This window comes from Neovison vison, chromosome 13, assembly GCF_020171115.1.
Source record: "Neovison vison isolate M4711 chromosome 13, ASM_NN_V1, whole genome shotgun sequence".
NCBI lineage: Eukaryota > Metazoa > Chordata > Mammalia > Carnivora > Mustelidae > Neogale > Neogale vison.
This window is the reverse complement of record NC_058103.1, coordinates 110,623,886-110,646,492: the sequence shown is the minus strand read 5'-3', so window position 1 is coordinate 110,646,492 and position 22,607 is coordinate 110,623,886. Positions and strand designations below refer to the sequence as shown.

Below are 22,607 nucleotides of genomic sequence, written 5' to 3'. Positions count from 1 at the left end.
CTCCATGCAAGCTGTGCCCTCTATAATACCCACCACCTGGTACCCCAACCTCCCACCCCCCCGCCACTGCAGACTTCTATAAAGGAGAGGGACACGAGGTGTCTGCCTTGGAGAGATCTTTCTGGCAGCCCGTGGAGACTGGGAATACACAACAGAGGGTCAGCATGGGATGGGAGAGGTGATGATTTGACTTGGGTTGGTTACAGTGGGAAAGAAGAGGAATAATTCAAGACATATTTTAGTAGGTAGAAAAAATCAGTACGACTTCTTAACTGACTGGTATACAAGTTAAAGATAACCAGAACTTTTGCTTTATTAACAGAATTAATGTTGTTGTTATTATTAACAAAGACAGGAAAAGATGACTTGAGATTATGATTATTGTAACTGACACTTACTGAGTGCTTTTCTAAGTCCTTTAAAATGCCAACTCTTTTAGGGGTTCCTGGGTGGCACAGTTAGTTAAACATCTGACTCTTGGTTTCAACTCAGGTCATGATCTTAGGGTCATGATATGGGAGTCAAGCTCCACACTCAGCATGGCGTCTGCTTGGGATTCTTTCTCACTCTGTCCCTCCTGCTTGTGCTCTCGCTCGCTCTCTCTCCTCTCAAATACATAAATCTTTAGAAATAAATAAAATACCAACTTATTTAATCCTCATAACAACCCTATAAAGGCTCTAATTTTCAGATAATAAGACTGATACACAGAAAGGTTAAATAACTTCTTCAAGGATGCATAGAGCCAGCATTCAAATCCAGACACAAGACTACAGTGCTACAGTGAACCACACATGATCAATTAAATGTCCCTTAGACATGCTGGCCATCCAGGGAGTTGCGTTTAACTTGCATTTGGAACACAGAACTAGGGTTCAAAAGAAGAATCAGTGTTAAGAATATGGATTTTCGAGTTACGAACATAATTGATTTCCTGAGGCCATGGGAGGGCTGAGAGGACCAATGAGAATGAAGAGAGACCCAAGAAGGACACTAGGAGGAGATTTTTAAAACAAGAGTCCACAGTCACCAAAGCACAGAGGTGGCAGCTTAAAGACATCTGGACTTTCTCCTTCTTGTGCAAACAGGGGATCCATTCAATATTTGCAGAGTGACGAATCTAGCATTCATAGCTCAAGGTTCCCTGCTCAGACAACATCAGGAAGAAGAGAAACCTAAAGGAGTATGAAATGGAGAAAACAAACAAACAAACTGATGTTCTGGGTTCCTGGAAGGATGGTCTGTATCTTTGTGTGAGCAAGGTGCCTGTGCAGCCCACCCCACCTCACACACCCCCAACCCCCACCCCACCCCCCCACCGGGAGAATCATCAGCAATGCAACTCCTCTCCTGAGCAGCATGGCTGATCTATCTCACTCATCTCTCCCTCCCTCCCTCCCTCCCCTCCAGCCCCCACAAAACACACCCAGGCCAGAGGGCAGGGCCCCAGCCATACTGTGGTAACCCCAGGAGCACAGAAGCAAGCAGGAAGACGTCCTCTTGCAAAGACAGCGCAAATGAATTATGGCTTCTGCAAAAATCAGCCTTTGTTTTTAATGGGCTTTATGTGACTCATCAGCCGTGACAATGCTCTGCTCTGAGGTCTAGCTACAAATCCACCAAGCGCAGAGGGCAGAAGAAAGGAAGGACAGCCAAAGATGAAAAGGGGTCTCAGGAAGCTTTCATCCTAAAGGAGAAAACAGAAACAGAGGGAAGTGGTGGGCATTTCCTCTTTGAGCACTCAGGTGCTGAGGGTCTCGAGAGGGCGGAAACTGGAACAGCGGCAAGAGAAGTCTGGGTTCCGGGACCCGCTCAAAGGTGCAGGTCTCGGTTGCTATGGTGCCATCCTCCCCGCCACAAAGTTTCATCAGCATTTGCTGCCACAGTTCCTGTCTTGTGGGCAGCAGCAGCAGCAACTAAAAAGAAAAAGTCATGTTGTTGTTTTCTAATGGCTGCTGGGTCACTGAACACGGTGTCTGGAAAGGACAAGGGGAAAGTTGTAAGAGACACAGAAAGCAATCAAGATGGGGATAAACTCCTTTGGAATGTATGAACTCCAACCTGGACGGTCTATGGATACGATGCCCTCATGAAGAAACCCTTCTGCCATAACACTTTTTCTTTTAAAAAAAAATTTTTTTTAAGTTTATAATCCAAGAATCTAGACAGACAAAGTCGACTTTTAATTAAGGTTTTTCCCATAGTTACTTCTGATCACCAGGGCTCTGGATTCACTCCTCGGAGAAAAGCCTGGACTTGCAGCAAAGAAAACAAAACCAAGCACCCCGGAGTGGAAGTCGGGACTTGCCTGGACGCTGACACTAATCAGCTGTATGACCTGAGCGTCTGCATCCAAACTCCTTCTTCATATAAGGACACTCAGAGAGGGAAGACGAGAAGATGAGACACAGGGAGACTCGGCCATCTGCAAGCCAAGGAGAGGGGCTTGGAACGGATTCTTCCTCACCGTCCTCAGAAGGAACCCACCCTGCCAACACCCTTCTGCCCTGTTTGTAGCGCTTTGTCAGGGCAGTCCTGGCAAACCCGCACAGACCCAGAAGAAGAGAGAACTGTGTCATGAACATGAGACCTCATGAGACCCCACCCCCAGGTCCTTCACTCCTGCGTTCTGTCACTAAGCACCTCTAAAATATCCCGACCTCTCCTTACATAACCACAATACGACCCCAAAACCTAACAAAATTAACAATTCTTTGGGGGCAAATTTAATTCATGGAAGAAATATACCTTATGGTAAAACACATACTTAGATAAAGCTTTTCTCCATGGAAGCTGTTAACAATATTAAAAACAAAATCCCAATAAGCTGGAATTTTTGTGAAATCCTCAGAGGATGAACAAGACTTAGAGCAATTTCATTTCTTGATCAGCTCTCTTATTCAACATATTACCAGAAACTAATGAGGTACTATACACTGGCTAATTGAGTTTAAATAAGAAAACATATTATCTGAGAATAAAAACCTATGTTACCTTATTACAGTTAAGAAAAGAAAGGAAAGATGCAGTCAGTATTCATATGTACCCATAAATTTACATATGTAAATGTACATTTTACATATGTACATTACATATGTACCCATATGTACCCCCAGAAATTTAGCAGGTGTTTTAGAGTCTTTGGCTTAAAAAGAAAAACAAAGTTAACACAGGCAGTGGTATTTTATGGTAAATTGCACATACTCTAAGTATATGAAAACTGGCATGGCAGAATTTGAAACCTCTACATCTATTTTTTTTTAAGATTTTATTTATTCACTTGACAGATCACAAGTAGGCAGAGAGGCAGGCAGAGAGAGAGGAAGGGAACAGGGTCCGTGCTGAGCAGAGAGCCCGACGCAGGGCTCAATCCCAGGACCCTAAGATCATGACCAGAGCAGAAGGCAGAGGCTTTAGCCCACTGAGCCGCCCAGGCGTCCCTATATACATATCTAAACACAAAACCATACCTTGAAGGAGGGAGTATAAGTCGTTGGTGGTTGTTCTAAAACTTTAGAAATGTTGCTCCCAACACTTCAACAATTAGACAGCGTCCAATCACATGTCCTCTTCAAAAAGGTTACTTTTTGTCTATGTAATACAAAAAGAAATGTTAAAGTCAGAATCGCCTACTTATAAAAGTTTTTCAAAAGAGTCTTTTGAAAAGCAGTCCACTCCAACAACTTTCAAAATCAGGCATCTCTGTAAAAAACCCACAATCCAGCTAATTAGTTTCAGCTGTTCGTCATATGGCCTGAAGACCAGTCAAGTGATTTTGCTCCTTTCAAGCTTACTAAAACCCAATTCCACTGGCCTCTCAGACCAAAGGGAGCTAGCTGTATTAACCTCTTCTGGTGTTAGAAGATTGGTACTCCAACTCTTTCTTTTCCCCCAATCAAAAGAGTAGAATATTTGTTTTCTTGAGAAAGGATCTTTAAAAGCATTGCATTCTTCAGGTCCTGAAAGGTTATACCAGTAGTGTTTCTTCACAAATGCAATGCCTCATTCAGTCAAACAACACAGGAGACCAAATGAAAGTGGCGGAGGGGACAGGGCTAGATGACTTACCAGGCATCTCCTGGCCTCCAGACCCAGAAAGAAAACTCTTCACTGGGAGGTCCTCCCAGATTTTTTGCTGGCATTTCAAATTCAACATGCCCTTCCCTTGACTTACCTCCTTTGCTCTTCTTTCCAGACCCTGCTTCCGACCCCCTCTCCTCCTGGTTTTGAGCGACACAATCCCAACACCCAGCCAGCCGGAGAGCTGATGGTCCACTGTGACTCCTCCCCCTCTTCCCCTCCCACTTCCAACTGGCCAACAAGTTCTAGGGGTCTTTCGTCCTCCCACCTGTACTCCAAGCTTTTATTATTTCTCATCTGGATGTCTATGATCATCCACTTACTTAGTTTCCTGGCCTCTAACCTAGCCTTGCTGCTGATCCATCCTCCACACCGCACCCAAAATGATCTTTCCAAACTGCAAATGGGTGTGCACCACTCTCCTCTGGAAAACCTGACCCCCCACAAGCTCCCTAATGAAATCCCTACTCCTTAGACTTCTGCCTTCAGTATCACCCACCATTCCCTGTCCCCTGACTCCGGCCACAAGAACTCTTTATAATTCTCTAAAACCAGTGGTTTTCAAAATGTGAAATCAGTATCATCAGCATCACCCGGGATGTGGTTAGAAATGCACATTCTTGGGCCCGCCCCACGTGCGCTGAGTCAGAATTGTCAGGATGGCGACAGGGTCTCTGTTTTAACAAGCCCCCAAGTGATTCTAATAAACACTAAACTGACAGCCGATGCTCTAAATGCACCAAGCTAGGCTCATCAAATCACGTAGCCCTTTGGCTCCTTCTGCCGGTAATGCTAAGTTAGATGCCCCTTCTCTGTGCTTACTCTTCCCTAGAGCTGGTCAACCCTACATGGTGACATCCAGGTTATGCTGGTTGGTGAATATTTTGAAGACAGGAATTGTATCTTTGGTTCGCTCATCCCACAATCACTTGCTGAGCATATACTTGTCACTGGGACAGAGGCTGGGCTTTGCCTTCAGGGGAAGCCACCCTCTAACTTTGGCAGCTTGATGTGTGACTGAAAACTCAACCTACCCAATCTATAAAACCCTATCACCAGCCTCAAGAACTGTGGGCAGCTTAAAAAGCCTGAATAGAACCAGTTTGGAATCTCTCATGGCAAACAACATGGAATTTGGGGTTCACATCTGACGTTGACTCAGATGGACAGACATGGTTTGTAAAGGGAGAGAAGAAGCATATTCATGAAAACTTACATACTCCTCTATATTATTCACAGCAACCTTTAGAATCTGGAGAATTTAGTAAGTGAATATACCAAAATTTTTAAGTCTCAGATTAAAATGCATTAAAATTAGCTTATCCTGGGCGCCTGAGTGGCTCAGTAGGTTAAGCCGCTGCCTTCGGCTCAGGTCATGATCTCAGGGTCCTGGGATCGAGTCCTGCATCAGGCTCTCTGCTCAGGAGGGAGCCTGCTTCCCTCTCTCTCTCTGCCTGCCTCTCCATCTACTTGTGATTTCTCTCTGTCAAATAAATAAATAAAATCTTTAAAATAAAAATAAATAAAAAATAAAATAAAATTAGCTTATCCTAACTACAGTAGGAGTTAAGTAAATATTAACACTTCTCAATCTTCAGCATGCTTAGCATGCTCCTAGGGGTTTTGATAAAATGCTAATTCTGATTCAATCAGTTTGGGTGAAGCCCAGGTGATACCCAGGTAGGATGGGTAGTCCTAGTCCTAGAACTACATTTTGAGTAGTACATAGAAGTAAAAGACTCGGGCCTCGATCCCAGGACCCTGAGATCATGACCTTGAGCCAAAGGCAGAGGCTTAACCCACTGAGCCACCCAGGTGCCCCAGCAACACAAACTTCTTTTGACCCCTACACATTGAAAGTTTTTTAAAATGTCTTTCCAACTTTAGGATAAAGATGGTGTACCAAACATACACCTTAGGTCAGCTACCTCCCCAAATCTCACTAACGTAACAGTAAAAAGAGGTGTTTTGTTTTGTTTTGTTTTTCTTTTAGACATGAACTCATAAGGACAAAGAGAATGAGTGAAAACAACAGCAACAAAATGTGGAAGCTAGAAAGTAAATGGACAAGAGGTAACTAAGGAGCAGACCTGAGAAAGATGACTCTTTACCTGCCACTAGGGAAAGCCAAAAAGCAATTTATCACACAATCTACAGAAAGCATCAGGCATTCAGAGCCCCAAACACTGCTGGAGGTGAGGGGAAGGTAAAATAGGCTAAAAATACTGGAAGTCTGCTTAGATCGCAATCCTCTAAATACTGAGATACCTCCGCACCCCCCCACCCCCCACCCACACATACACTGGAACTTCCAGAACACAGGCATTCTCCACAGGCAGGTGGTTCTAATGCTCTCTGGAGAATCCGCCCAGCCCCGGAGGGAAGATGTAAAGAAAAAACAGGCCCAGGACATACTGATCTAACTAAAACTATCACAGAACTTGAGAGTAGGGGCCAGAAATAGCACACACGTGTGGTAGAGGCAGATGTGGAGGAAATGAGTTAAAAGCCTCTTCTTCCGTGGTAAAGTGTCTAGGCATAGGCATTTAAATAATGCTTAACACTGAAAATTGACCGTAGAAATATCCAGTATGTCATTTAGAGACAAGAGATGTAACTACCAGCAAGAATCACCTAATTACAAGACTTGAAAGCAGTCTCTGTAGAGCAGGAAATGAGCTGGGGGAGGGGAGTAATGGCTTTTTGTCACACTGTGTCCATGAATAACTTGATAAATTTTTTTTAAAAATTAGTTCCTACAAAATACAGTAGTACACCCCCCACCCCATCCACGGTTTTGGTTTCTGGGGCTTCAGAGACCTGGGGTCAGTAGCTGTCCAGAAGCGTAGGATCCCTGACGATTCATCAGATGGTCAATAGTTGCCTAAGGCTACATCACTGTGGAAGCCGAGAAAAATTAAGGCCATCCCACCTCAGGTTTAGCCTTAGCATAAGTACAGCCATCTTAGCTCCGGTAGCCATCTCAGACCCCTGTGCCCAAGGGCTGAACTTTCCCCTACTTCACCTTAGTTCTAAGAAGCCCCACCCTGCTTTAGTTCCAGAGACCCCCACCTTGCTTTAGTAACAGGAATCCCCACCCTGCTTTAGGAACAGGAACCCATAAATATCCCTGCCTTAACTAAGCTTGGGGTCCAAGTCCCTGATCCGCTGTGTCGGGTATACTTGGACCCAAGATTAAGCTTGTTAAATAAACCCTCGTGTGATTGCATTGGTGTTGGCTCCTTGGTGGTCTCTTGGACGCAAAAACTTGGGCATAATAATCACAAAGCCTAGGTCCTCATGTCACTTCAACACATCACATAGTTATTTTATCATCTCACATCATCACAAGAAGAAGGATGAGGACAGCACAGTAAGATGTTTTGAGTGAGAGAGAGAGACACCACATTCACATAACTTCATTTAGTATATTGTTATATTTGTTCTATTATTAGTTATTGTTAATCTCTTTCTGTATCTAATTTATAAATTAAACTTTATCATAGGTATGTGTGTATAGGAAAAAACATAGTAGATATAGGATTTAGTACTAAACACAGTTTCAGACATCCACTGGGGACTTTGGAACATATTCCCATGGATAAGGGGGGGTACTACTGTAAAATGTAATGTCCATGCTTTAATTTTTTTTTTCTTAGAGGATTCAGGACATTAAAATAAACATCACTAAGTTGTTGTGCTACCTCCTCAGCACCCAGGACCTACAGTGAATCAGGATGTTGAGGATCTGGGCTCTGGAAATTTTGAATCTTGGCTTTACTACTTAACTGGCTGTGTGATCTTCAGCAAGTTAGTTAACTTCTCTGTGCCCCAGTTTCCTCATCTGAGGAACAGGGATAATAGAATCATTTTAGAAGAATTGAATTATGTAATTCCTATAAGTGCTTAAAATATTGTCCAACACATAGTGTTCAGTAACAGCTATTTTTATTAAGGTATGTTTGCCACTGTGATAAACGTCTCCTGACTACTGTAATGATTTCATCTTTTACTCGTTTATACTTCATTCTCCTTGCTCCCACCTTCAGCCAGACGTCCCTGACCATCGTAATCAGTGTGCCTTTCTACAATAACCACTTCCCCTTCCAATGTTCAGTTTCTAATTGACAAGGTACCTGGAAACCAAATAACCAAGCTTTTTATAACTGCTTGTAAGGGGTGCCTGGGTGGCTCAGTGGGTTGGGCCTCCACCTTCGGCTCAGGTCATGATCTCAGAGTCCTGGGATGGAGCCCAGGAGGGAGCCTGCTTCCTCCTCTCTCTCTGCCTGCTGCTCTGCCTACTTGTGATTTCTCTCTGTCAAATAAATAAATAAAAATCTTAAAAAAAAAAAAAAAAAAAGAACTGCATGTAAAATGGAGGAAAGGGGGTGTCAAGGAATATTCTGAAAGTCTCTGTGAGACAAATCAGCAAGTTTCCATATATGAACCATCTGACTACTCAGAACCCTCTGAGCTTACTTCCGAACTATCAGCTGTAGGTCGGTGGGTTGGGTGACCAACTCAGGGTAACCAACCATCCCAGTTTACCCAGGACTGTCCTAGTTTTAGCACTGGCTGTTTTTTTTTGTTTTGTTTTTGTTTTTGTTTTTGTTTTTCAATTTATTTATTTTCAGAAAAACAGTATTCATTATTTTTTCACCACACCCAGTGCTCCATGCAAGCCGTGCCCTCTATAATACCCACCACCTTGTACCCCAACCTCCCACCCCCCCCACCACTTCAAACCCCTCAGATTGTTTTTCAGAGTTTTTTTGGTTTGTTTTTTTTTTTATATTTTAAGTGTTTATTTGAGAGAGAGACAGAGACAGAGCACAGAGCACAATCTGAGAGAAGTGTAGGGGTGTCTGGGTGGCACAGTCAGTTAAGCATCTGCCTTCGGCTCAGGTCATGATCCCAAAGTCCTGGGATGGAGGCCCACATCAGGCTCCTTGCTCAGGGAGCCTGCTTCTCCTTCTCCCTGAACCGCTCCCCCTGCTATGCTTGCTCGTGTGCTCTCTCTCTCTCTCTCTCTCTCTCTGATAAATAAATTCTATAACATAAAATAAAATACAGACTGTGGACCCTACCTCCAGAGTTTCAGTCAGTACTTCTGGGTAAGAATCTGCATTTCTAACAAGTTCCAGGTGGTGCTGATGGTGTTGGCCCCAGAACCACCCTCTAATCATCATTCTGCAGCCCCAGAATCTAAATCTAACTGATCTGACACTTTGTCGTAAAAAAGAAAAACTAGGCCATATGCATTTCCTGTTTGACAGGAGACTGGTTAGTTTTATGTAAACAAAGAAAAAGAGTAATAAACCAGCAATTTCCGAGGCAGTGCTGCCTCTGCCCTTGAGAATCTTTGTGGTCGCTTTCCGTGAACCGTGCAGAAAGAGGGCTGGGAGAGTTGAGTGCCATCTCTCTGCTCACCCTATGTGAGAGCCTGAGTGAGGGAGGCACTTAATCTCTCTGAGCCTTAGTTTACTTATCTGAAAACGGGGGGTGGGGGGGAAGCTCAGTCACTGGTTTCTGAACCTGGTTTTGCGCCATCCCTTGTTTTGGCAGCATTTCAAAGAAAACGTGGATTCCCCAGGCGTGGCTGCAAACTAACAAATTAGAATCTGCAAAGGAGTACAGACATTTTAACAATGTCTATACTGCCTAGAGCAATCTATACTTTCAATGCCATTCCAATCAAAATTCCACCGGCATTCTTCAAAGAGCTGGAGCAAATAATCCTAAAATTTGTATGGAATCAGAAGAGACCCCGAATCGCTAAGGAAATGTTGAAAAACAAAAATAAAGCTGGCGGCATCACCTTACCTGATTTCAAGCTTTATTACAAAGCTGTGATCACCAAGACAGCATGGTACTGGCATAAAAACAGACACATAGACCAGTGGAACAGAGTAGAGAGCCCTGATATGGACCCTCAACTCTATGGTCAATTAATCTTTGACAAAACAGGAAAAAATATACAGTGGAAAAAAGACAGTCTCTTCAATAAATGGTGCTGGGAAAACTGGACAGCTATATGTAGAAGAATGAAACTCGACCATTCTCTTACACCGTACACAAAGATCAACTCAAAATGGATAAAAGACCTCAATGTGAGACAGGAATCCATCAGAATCCTAGAGGAGAACATAGGCAGTAATCTCTTCAATATCAGCCACAGCAACTTCTTTCAAGATACGTCTCCAAAGGCAAAGGAAACAAAAGCGAAAATAAACTTCTGGGACTTCATCAAAATCAAAAGCTTCTGCACAGCAAAGGAAACAGTCAAAAAAACAAAGAGGCAACCCACGGAATGGGAGAAGATATTTGCAAATGACAGTACAGACAAAAGGTTGATATCCAGGATCTATAATGAACTCCTCAAACTCAACCCACACGAAACAGACAAACACATCAAAAAATGGGCAGAAGATATGAACAGACACTTCTCCAATCAAGACATACAAATGGCTATCAGACACATGAAAAAATGCTCATCATCATTAGCCCTCAGGGAGATTCAAATTAAAACCACATTGAGATATCACCTTACACCAGTTAGAATGGCCAAAATTAACAAAACAGGAAACAACATGTGTTGGAGAGGATGTGGAGAAAGGGGAACCCTCTTACACTGTTGGTGGGAATGCAAGTTGGTGCAGCCTCTTTGGAGAACAGTGTGGAGATTCCTCAAGAAATTAAAAATAGAGCTTCCCTATGACCCTGCAATTGCACTCCTGGGTATTTACCCCAAAGATACAGATGTCGTGAAAAGAAGGGCCATCTGTACCCCAATGTTTATAGCAGCAATGGCCACAGTCACCAAACTGTGGAAAGAACCAAGATGCCCTTCAACGGATGAATGGATAAGGAAGATGTGGTCCATATACACTATGGAGTATTATGCCTCCATCAGAAAGGATGAATGCCCAACTTTTGTAGCAACATGGACGGGACTGGAAGAGATTATGCTGAGTGAAATAAGTCAAGCAGAGAGAGTCAATTATCATATGGTTTCACTTATTTGTGGAGCATAACAAATAGCATGGAGGACAAGGGGCGTTAGAGAGGAGCAGGGAATTTGGGTAAATTGGAAGGGGAGGTGAACCATGAGAGACTATGGACTCTGAAAAACAGTCTGAGGGGTTTGAAGTGGCGGGGGGGTGGGAGGTTGGGGTACCAGGTGGTGGGTATTATAGAGGGCACAACTCGCATGGAGCACTAGGTGTGGTGAAAAAATAATGAATACTGTTTTTCTGAAAATAAATAAATTGGAAAAAAAAAAAAGAATCTGCAAAGGAGAGACTGGAAGATGTGTGGCTTTGTGTAGGTATGTTTTACTAAATCTCCCCGTGTGACTTTCACAGGCAGCCAGTTGCAAGGAAGCATTCCCACGGTGATCTTCAGGCCTCTTTCAGCACTGCAGCTCTCAGAATTTTTTGATTTCTGAGTCCCTATGCCCTGAGTCTGTGCTCACCAAGCAGCTGTCTTCTTTTATCTATGCTCCCCATGGGGTTTTACTGCAGGAGGCAAGTACATTAGTCCTCAAAGGAAAAACTGCTAACAGTTCCACTTCTCATCAGTCAGTAAACTAGCATTCTGGTTTTAGTTTAAAAAATATAGTCCTCAGGTGCCTGGGTGGCTCAGTGGGTTAAGCCGCTGCCTTCGGCTCAGGTCATGATCTCAGGGTCCTGGGATCAAGTCCCGCATCAGGCTCTCTGCTCAGCGGGGAACCTGCTTCCCTCTCTCTCTCTCTTTGCCTGCCTCTCTGCCTACTTGTGATCTCTGTCTGTCGAATAAATAAATAAATAAATCTTAAAAAAATAATAAAAAATATAGTCCAACATGTAAGAGAAAACAGGAATTACATAGCACTAAATCTGTAAAGCAATATTCTCTACCACCAACTGCTCATTTACTTACTCTGTCATTCATTCATTCATTTTTTTAAAGATTCTATTTATTTATTTTAGAGAGAGAAAAAGCATGAGAGAGAGCACGAGCAGGGTGAGGGGCAGAGGGAAAAGCCGACTCCCTGCTGAGCAGGGACCCTGACATGGGGGTCCATCCCGGGACCCTGGGATCATGACCTGAGCCGAAGGCAGACGCTTAACCCACTGAGCCATCCAGGCGTCCCTGTCATTCATTCATTATCATCTGTCATGTGCCAGGTATGATTCTAGGGGTTAAACATGTAGCATTTCACAAAACAGAAAGTTCCTGCCCTGTGGAGAGAACATTTTAGCAGGAAGAGAGAAACAATAAATAAGTGAACATAAGGATAAAATAATTTCTAACAGTACTAAGTACGCTGAAGACAACAACCCAATAATAGGATAGTGAGTGTCCAGAGGCTACTTTTTTTTTTTAAAGATTTTATTTATTTATTTGACAGAGAGAGATCACAAGTAGGCAGAGAGGCAGGCAGAGAGAGAGAGAGGAGGAAGCAGGCTCCCTGCAGAGCAGAGAGCCCGATGTAGGGCTCGATCCTAGGACCCTGGGATCATGACCTGAGCCGAAGGCAGAGGCTTTAATCCACTGAGCCACCCAGGTGCCCCCAGAGGCTACTTTTAACACAGTCATCAGGGTGAAAGTCATCACCCGCCTCTTTGAAGAGGTGATATTTGAAATTAAATCTGAATGATGCCAAGAGGCCAGCCAGGTGAGGATCTAGAGAAAAACACACTGAGGAAGAGTTAAGGGCAAGTGCAAAGGCTCTGAGGAAGGAATGAGCTTGGCATCTCAAAGAGACAGAAAGGAAGGAGATGAGCCTGGAGACGGACAGGGATGAGCTGAGGTCACAGAGGCAGCAGAGCCCAGATCACGGAGACCCCTACAGAACACGGTCAGAGCATCTGAATCTTATACCAGCCGCAGTGGGAAATGGCAGAGGAATTTAACGCAGAAGAAGGATGTGATCTGATTCACACTGTTTGAAGATCACTGGTTTTGTGTGAGGAATGGGCTGTAGCAAGGGCCGGGGGAGGGGGTAAGAATGGGACCAGAAAAGCAGCAATATAGGGAAGAAATGATGGTGGCCTTTCACTAGCAGCTGGCGCATCACCATAGCAAGTGCCCAGCTATTTCTGGATGGCTTTAATTTAGGTTAAAATCATAATATACTTGTTTCACTTCCTGTGATATTTCAGAAGGGTCAAGGAAGAGATATGGTTTGTTAACGTTCCATCTGAAAATTAAACAACAAAACAACACAATTTTGTCCTGCCCGTGTTATACCTGGTTACAATCAAGAAATAGGAGCATAGGGACATGGAAAGAACACAGTGGAGAACCAGCAGACAGACCTGTCTTCTACAACCTTCTCTGTCATCAATTAACCATGTGACCTGGAGCACAGCTCTGAACCTCTGAGGTGGAGCGAAGGCTAAGCCACCTGGCTTCTGGGGCCTACCACCACTTGAATTACATGATGCTCGAAGCACAGCAAATGAGGTTTCCTTCCCTGGGTGGCAAAATGAGCTGATGACTTAGCATAGAGAGTCTTTGTTGTTGACTTTTAAATCTTTCAGAGAGGCTCTAGTTAAGCTGAAAATCAGGTGTTCGTGAGGAAACTGTCCATCTTTTTAAAAAAATATTTTATTTATTTATTTGACAGAGGGAAAGAGAGAGAGAGAGATCACAAGTAGGCAGAGAGGCAGGCAGAGAGAGAGGGGGAAGCAGGCTTCCCACCAAGCAGAGAGCCCAATACGGGGCTCGATCCCAGCATCATGACCCAAGCTGAAGGCAGAGGCTTAACCCTCTGAGCCACCCAAGTGCCTGGGAAACTGTCCATCTTAATATTTCCTTGGGAAACTCTGATGTCCAAGGCACCCCTGCCACAAGGGTATGGAAGCTGGCTGGAAACCTGGGGAGTTGACAGTCCTGGTCAGCTGAAAGCTCCTCATGAATAGGTGTGGAGAGCACAGGGCTCTGAGGAATTTAGAGACCAAGCCTTTAGTCACAGTGCTCTCTTTGGGTTTCTGGCAGGCTTCCAGTTATGCTGCATCACATGGCAGACCTCCTGTGGACACTGTCACCACAGCGTCCATTCCTCTCAGATGGTCCACCTGGCACCCCTACAAGGATCTCCTCCATGTGTTCCCTGAGGGCAGGGGTTCACAGTCCCCACTGCCCATCAGTGTCGACACCCGGACCCTATTCTACCTTTAATAACTTAGAATCAGGGTAAGTGAGAGGTGGAAAAAACAACAGTGGTACAGTCAGTCTTAGGGAACTTCACAGATAGAGAGAATGTTGTCAGAATGTCAGAAAGAATGTCAGAGAGAATGTCAGAAAAATGTTAGGCCAGGGAAATTCACTGATTTGTCTAATGCAGGGTTTTTCAGCTTTGGCACCATTCATCTTTTGGGCAGGGTAATCTTTTGTCATGAGGGGCCATCCTGTGTCTCTATCCACTAAATGCCAATAGTAACTCTTCAGTTTTGACAACCAAAACTGTCTCCAGATATTGCCAAATGTCCCCACAGGAGGAGAGCGTCAAAATCAGCCCTGAGAACCACTGGTGCGATATCACATAGTTAATTATTAGCAGTATTAGAGACTAACACCCAGCCTTCTAAGTCCCAGCTACGTTGGCTCCCCCACATTCAAGCAGGAGCTCTAGAACATAGAGGTGAGTCACTTCCTGAGGAAGCATCACAACCCAATTCATGGCTTTCTGTGCCAAAGCAGAAGAGGGCAATGGACACTTGACCTTGTCCCCGACAACAGAAGCCCAGTCAGGAATGGCCAAGCAGCTTCTTTGGCCACATCTGGTCTCCAGTATCAAACAAGAATAATACCTTCTCTTTTTAAGGACTGCTAGACCTTTTTACTCATTCTTGGGGTCACCCCCTTGCAGTGGTGAGATTCATTATGAAAATCAATCACACCTTGTAAGAAACAAAGAAATTCTGGCCACCACGATTATATTTTAAAACTCTTAGGTATCTCAAACGAACATTTAATTCATGACCTATTTCTATATGTCTTATTCCTCCCCATCTTAGGGTTGGTATAGCTAGAATAAAAACTTATCATAAGGTTTAGTTAGTTGACTGACACCCTGTCTTTGCTTTTAACGGTACAAATACATAGAAGATAAGTAATCAGTCATACTCAGATAAGACTTGACCAGCCACCCATGTGGTGGGATCAGGGTAGGATACATGAACTGTGGTCAATAAGAATGAACAGATTTTTCAGTCTCTTGGCAACCAATTTTATTATTATGCTTTGACCTGGCAGCTGGTAAGGCTTTACATGAATTAATCAGCGAATCTATGAAAAAACAAATTAGTGGCTCTGAAATACAGTATTCTAGTGACAGAGGAAGCATGTTCATTTTCAAGGTTGCTTTCTTAAATAAGTATAAATAATTTTAAGATAATAAAATAACTCAGTGTTTTATAAGAACACATCTCTACAGAGCAAGTCACCTCTATCTATGTAATTTATTTATCCTTCCCATAGATCCTCCATAATTGATGTACCACAAAGCAATGCAATGAGGAATTTTACAGGAGTAGGCCACAAAGCAAGCAGGCTGTCAATAAGACAATACTTCGTTGTTGTGAAATTACTCTCAGTAAGTCAACTCTAATCAAAGCATCAAAACTTAAAGGGGACATAATTATTAACAAGACCTCAAAAGGAATAAAACCACATTGAATAACGGGCTTTCTGGCATCGTCACAGGAATACAACCAAACGGTGGTTTTTGACAGTCATGTGGCTCTCCAAGCAAAGTCAAGGGTGTCTCATGAGAGTGGCTTTGCCCGCCGCTGGATCTGGGGACTGGAAGGACTGTGTGATAAGGAAGTGATCATAGGATGGTCACAACAGAAGTGATTTAGGGTGCTAATTGCTGAATCACTGTATCGTACACCTGAAACTAATATAACACTGTATGTTAACTATATTGGAATTTTTAAAAAAGAGTGATTAAGGGTCAACATGAAAAGATATATAGATATAGATATAGATATATCTTATAGGAAGATATTATGCAACAGACCAACCACTGTGCCTGGAGTTCCAGTCCTGTCTCTTCCACTAACTCTGTGATCCTACAAAGTGACTTAAAGTCTGTGGATATGAGTTTCCTAACTACAAATAACTAAAATAAAACTAAATCCTCCACTTCCTTCCATTTTTTTATACCCCTGAGCTTATAAGTCTTCTCTGTCCTTAAAGATTTTTTTTTTAAGTAATCTCTACACCCAATGTGGGGCTCAAACCCATAACCCCAAGGTCACTGGTCGTATGCTCCACCGACTGAACCAGCAAGATGCCCCCTCTCTGTCCTTAAGATAGACACATGTATGGTCACCAAAATAAGCCATAGGTCTCTCACTCTTTGTACATTATCATGATCAATTCATTTCCTGCTCATAAATGGTTTATCAGACTAGAGTTGACAGATTAAATACAAGATAACCAGTTATATTTGCATTTCATAAAAACAATAAATAGTTCCTTAGTACAAGTATTTATGGAACACACTTATAGCAAGAATTTATTCATTGTCTATCCAAAATGTAATTTTTTTTTCACTTACTAAATCTAGCACTCTACCTCCAACCTCACATTAAAAGTTCGATTTTAAGAATCAAAACTCTGGGGCACCTAGGTGGCTCAGTGGGTTAAGCCTCTGCCTTTGGCTCAGGTCATGATCTCAGGGTCCTGGGATCAAGTCCCCACATTGGGCTCTCTGCTCGGCAGGGGGTCTGTTTCCTCCTCTCTCTCTCTCTCTCTGCCTGCCTCTCTGCCTACTAGTGATCTGTCAAATAAATAAACAAAAGTCTTAAAAAAAAAAAAAAGAATCAAAACTCTGATTCCAAACACATGGGTAGTTCTAAAGTGGCTGGGGCACTAAATGGAAGGCCTTCTCAAGAGTAACATATACAGAGGCCATAAACAAATAAACAAATGGAAAAATGACTCTCAACTTTCCTCTTAAGTAAGCGAGGCATCAAATTTGAGTTAACAGTAAATAAAATGTGAGTGTTAGTAGACCTCACTCATACAGAACAGAGAATGTGGTGTGCCTTCTCCGCGGCATGACCAGACAGGAGGCTAATAGAGCTCAATGCTCCCTGCTCCGCCTCTCACCCTCCGGACATAAAGTTAATTACAAACCCTTTATCTCTTTCTCCAACTCAGGGCTCACGTCTGCTCCCAAGTAATCAGCTTAAGGGAAACCAGATCGTAAACTTAAACTTCCTGACCAAGAACAGGGGAATAAATGTGGTTCTAGTGAAAACTGCACAAGGCATAAGAAAGCAAAAGCTGTGAAAGGGAAAAATTACTCTCTTCAGAAGGCAATCTTGTTTTGATAATGGCAACACAATCTTGCTTCTTTGGGGCTCACACTATTTTTTCTTAATTTTAGCTTTATTGAGGTAAAACTGACAAAACTGCAAGGTGTTTAAAGTATACTTCATGATCATTTGATGAACATTTACATTGTGAAAGGATTTCCCCCATCTAGTTAGTTAGGGGCTCAGATCTTAAATATGCAAGCTCTGTTTTGTTTTTCAGGGAGGGTTAAACCTATAATTCATTAGAGAAAATATATATTTGTATAAATCCCCTATATATGTATAAATAATCCTTTTCCATATTTTTCAGTGAAGATACAAATAGAGCACATCCCAAGATAAGTTTAAATAATAATGGAAAGCATATTCAATTTTTAAATAACTTATAAAATTAATTACCATACTCTCTAGGCTGTTAATTCAATTCTTGCTGAGAAAGAGCAGCAGGAAATCCTATTCAACTGTAGTCAATACTGCTCTGTCAGAAGCAGCAGACTAAGGTAGACTAAAACAAGATATTTATAGCTGTTGGCTAAGAAAAATTAAATGTATGGGCTAGAAGTTTCCAATGATAAAAATAAATCCAGGTTAATTCATTAACTTATGGTATACTCAGCAAAAGTTTATTGAACATTCCTTTTATCCAAGATAACCTTGCAGTATAAGCCTTAAAAAGTGAGCTGAAGTCATACACTGCCTCCAGGATACTATGATCCAGCCATAAGACATATAAGACAACATATATATAAACAGCTGACGGTCTAAAGAAGTTATGTAATTAAATGGCAAAATGTGTCAGGAGTTGCAATTTCATTTAGAAGCCAGAGAAAGATGAATTCACTGTAGTGTAAAATATTCATCAAGAAATCGATTTCTATTTTCTTGATCTGACACACAAGAAGGGTATCACTGGGGGCGCCTGGTTGGCTCAGTGGGTTAAAGCCTCTGCCTTCCGCTCAGGTCATGATCTCAGAGTCCTGGGATCGAGCCCCACATCAGGTTCTCTGCTCAGCAGGGAGCCTGCTTCCCCCCTCTCTCTCTGCCTGCCTCTCTGCCTACTTGTGATCTCTCTCTGTCAAATAAATAAATAAAATCTTCAAAAAAAAAAAAAAAGAGGAAGAAGAAGAAGGGTATCACTGGAGGGAAGAGCCAAATGCCCCCACACGGGCTGCCCAGGCTACAGAGAAGAGGGCTCCCCACTGTCACTGTGGGAAGAACCCAAAGCCTTTCCCTTTCCATGCAGGCTTAAACCATTGTCATGAGGGAATAAAAGGATAGAACAGGACAGACATGGGAGATGTTAGTGTAACTATGGACACTGCTTCTCTTAGGTGAAGTGTGAAGGAACAGAGAGAAAGGAATAGAGTGATCCTCCTTTCTCAGTCTCTCGTTCCCTTTTCATTCCTTCCACACATATTTTTTAGAGTTTACTACATGCCAACAACCATTCTAGGTGCTATGTACACCACAGTGAACAAGATAAATTCCTGACCTTCATGAAGCCTATTCTACCAGTAGGAGACAATAGTTGTATGTGTGTGTGTGTGTGTGAGAGAGAGAGAGAGGGAGAGAGAGAGTATGTGTGTGTGTGTGAGAGAGAGAGAGAGAGAGAGAGGGAGAGAGAGAGTATGTGTGTGTGTGTGTGTGTGTGTGTGAGAGAGAGAGAGAGAGAGAGGGAGACTGTGTGTGTGTGTGTGTGTGTGTGTGTAATGACAATTATTGCTACAGATACTCTGAAGAAAAATAAGACAAAGTTAGGGGGCAAAAAATTATGGGTGGGGTGAGGGATGCTGTTTGAGATAAGATGGTTCATGTAAGCCTCCTTAAAGAAATGACTTTTGACTTGGATGAAATGAGTGAGAAACCCATGCAGACATTTCAAGGAAAAAGCATTCCAAGCAGAGGAAGGAACAAATGCAAAGGTCTTAAGGAGTGGGTGAAGTGGAGGCGGCAAGGAGAGAATGATGGAAGACAAAGCCACAGACCACATAAGGGGCCTGTTAGTCACGATGAGGACTTTGTTTTTCCTCTAAGATAAAAAGCTATCGGAGGGCACCTGGGTGGCTCAGTGGGTTAAGGCCTCTGCCTTCAGCTCGGGTCGTGATCCCAGGGTCCTGGGATAGAGCCTCACATTGGGCTCTCTGCTCAGCGGGGAGCCTGCTTCCCCCTCCTCTCTCTGCCTGCCTCTCTGCCTGCTTGTGATCTCTGTCTGTCAAATAAATAAATAAAATCTTAAAAAAAAAAAAAAAAAAAAAGCTATCGGAGAGTTGTGAACAGAGGGTGGGTGGCATAATGACCTCGGGCTGCCATGTTGACAACACCCCGTAGACTAGTGGGGGCAGATGCACGATGGCCCTGCTGGGAGCTTTTGCAGTAATTTCTGCAGTGACAGAAATGACAAGATCTTGGGAGAAGCAGTGGAAATGGTCAGAGATGGTTTTTATCCTATATATATTTTTTCAAAGTAGAACCAAGGAGATTTAGATGTGGGAATGAAAGAAAAGAATCAAGGGTCACTCCATAGTGTTTAGTCTGAGCATCTCGAAGAGTAAAATTGTTATGAACTGAGATGGAGAAGACTAAGTGAAGAGCAGATTTGGAAGAGGGAAATCAAGAGTCTGGTTCCTAGAGATTATTGCCTATTTCAAAACCCTTACATCTGTTGTAAAACCAAAGCAACAGAAATTGGGAAACTGATCTTAAATTTCATATGAAAATTCAAGAGACCCAGCATAGTCAGAACAATTTCAAAAAAAGAAAAGCAAAATGGGAGGACTCACACTTCCCACTTTCAAAACGTACTACATAACTACAATAATAAAGACAGTATGATACTAGTATAAAGATAGGCAAATAGATCAATGAAGTAGAATTAAGAGGAAGGTAGGAAGGGAGAAGGGAGGGGAGAGAAGGGAGGAAGAAAGGAGGGGGAGAGAAAGAAAAAAGAAAGACAGGGGAAGAAGGGAAGGAAGGAGGAGGGAGGAGGAGGAGGGAGCGAGAAAGAAAGAAAGGGAGAGGGAGGGAGCAAGGGAGAGAGAGAAGGAAGGAAAGAAAGAAGAAAGGCTGGGATAGCTAAATGAGTTGGCTTCAGGCATGAAAATAAAATAAATTCATGATTTAAAAAGAAAGAAAGAAGAAAGTAGGAATGAAAACCAACATAAAATACAAGAAAAAAATTATCTTTAGTCAAGTGCTTTCAGTACTTTATGAACCTTTCTTAATCTCTTACCATCTATAGAACACTATTTTACAGATTGCTTTGCCCCTAAAGCAAGTTATTAAAAAGGCAAAAAGAAAAAAAGGGGGGGGCGTCGAAACAATGAACCACCAACAAATTTAAAAAGCACTAATTACAGAAAACTTACAGGACGTTAACACTACTTCCCCTCCCAACATCTGAGTGAAGAACCAGACATAAAGCGAGAATCCATGGAGTAGGAAAAAACAGCTGTTAGCCCACTGAGGTAAGGAAGAGGACCCTGTGGCAGAACATTCTGTGGTCATGTGGCCTAGGTGGCCAGCAGAAGTCGAAAGCTGGGAAGATAAAATCAAGGGCTCACAAGATATCCTTCTCCTGAGGCCTGACTTGGCCTAAGTGGTGATCTGAAACAGAGACAAGGATTTGGCAATAGCTCCCAAACCTGCCTCCACATCAGCCCTACCACCAGGGGAGATCCAGCGGCCGGCTGCGCGGTTGGGTTTCCTGCCTGACAGGGCCGGGGAGAACCGTCGCTCACCCAGCCAGTTTGCCGTCCGGACCCTAATCCACAAGGATGTAAAGACGTTAAGTCATTAAACTGAGAACCCCAGGAGGGAGGAAAGAACTGGGGGCCAGCGCCGGAGGTCTGGGACCTTCCTCCTCTCCCGCCAGGGAAGTTTCCTCCGCCCACCGCCCTCCCCGACGGCGACCCAAGTGCCTGGATGCCCCCCGGATGGGACCTCAGCCCCGTCCCAAACCTGGAACTGCTCACCGGCACCCCGCCCATGCCGCCCCCCACCCCCGGCGGTCGTCCCCGTGGGTCTGCGCTGAGGGACTCGGGGGGACAGAGCGACTTTTCGGGCGGGCTCACTCGCGCAGAAGCTGGGCGAGGACTCGCCGCCTCCCCCGCTAGCCCCAGGGCCAGCCCCGCCAGTCACCCGCTAGCGCGCTGGGCTCTCCGGGCTGGAGCGGACCCCACCGGCCGCCCCCCCACGCCCCCCGCAGCCGCGGGGCTCACCTGGCTGGAGCTCGCTGTCCCCGCGCCGCTGTGCCCGCGCGCGCGCCGCGTCCACGGGTTGCCGGCCCTTTTTGGGTCCTTGGCGGGTATTTTCCGTCTGGCCCCACATCACTTCCCGTAAAGGAGAGCGAGGTGGGGGCGGGACCTCCTCTCTACCCTCCACCTCCCGCTTCCTCCTGTCACCTCAGGGAGCAGCCGCCCGAGTCCGCGAGGGCGCCTTGCGGACGCCTCCTCGCTCGCAGCTCCGGTCCCGCCGCACCTGACGCGGGTCAAATTGTGAGCCACGAAAAGGCTCCCGCACGCTTCCTTTGGCCTATTATCCGGTCTCCATGGGCCTTTCCTGGAAAGTGTGAAACCTTAGAGACTTGTTTTCGGGTGGAGACACAGACGTGACATTTCCAAACTTCTCCAGGATCCGTGACCTGCCAGGTGTGGTTTACAGACTCTGGCCAAATTTCTTCTTTCAAAGGCCATGTTATAAAGGTATTTTCCAGGGGATCAGATCACTGCCTCCGCCGTAGGAGCCGGGGGTGCTGAGCAGCTGCAAAGCCGGCCCCACCCCGGGATCCTGGGGCCCAGCACGCTCCTTCCTGCGGCAGGTCCTCCCTGGTCCGGCTCCCTAGAGGCCGGCTCCGCGCCGAACGTCCGGCTCTGCCACTGTCCAGCCCACCTCGCCAGCTCCTTCCTCACTCGGACGCGCCTGGGCCTGGCCTTCCAGCTCCGGGATTCTTGGAAATGACAGGAGGGAGGAAAAGTAAAATACTGGCAGGAAAAATGTATTTCTGAGAGGAAATAAACGGGGTCTCTGTTCATACAGGGTAGTTCGGTTTAGAGAGTTATTCCAAATTTCTAAAAGACAGCAATTCGTTAAGAGAGAGAGAGATAAAATGCAGTAAGATAAAAAATAAAAAATAAAAATCTGTGAGGAGACATCTGCGAGCCTTTGCTGCCCCCCAGCGGCTTCCTTCTCTCAGCGCTGAAGGGTACCTAT

The 22,607-nt window shown here is 44.2% G+C and overlaps 1 protein-coding gene across 3 annotated transcripts in view; it reads right to left on the bottom strand.

The window, feature by feature from the left end:
* The window catches only part of RAB27A (RAB27A, member RAS oncogene family), a 78,510-nt gene extending 56,787 nt beyond the window's left edge, over nucleotides 1–21,723 (bottom strand). The window contains exons 1-3 of one of the 3 annotated variants that reach the window (XM_044229643.1): nucleotides 21,617–21,723; nucleotides 3,471–3,591; nucleotides 2,309–2,425 (exon numbers count right to left, since the gene is read on the bottom strand). The gene's annotated coding sequence lies outside the window, so the exon portion shown is untranslated. Of the gene's footprint in view, nucleotides 1–2,308; nucleotides 2,426–3,470; nucleotides 3,592–4,174; nucleotides 4,255–21,616 lie in introns of those variants that run through there. The other 2 variants (XM_044229642.1, XM_044229644.1) reach the window with 2 other exon arrangements.
* Nucleotides 21,724–22,607: the final 884 nt, after the last annotated feature.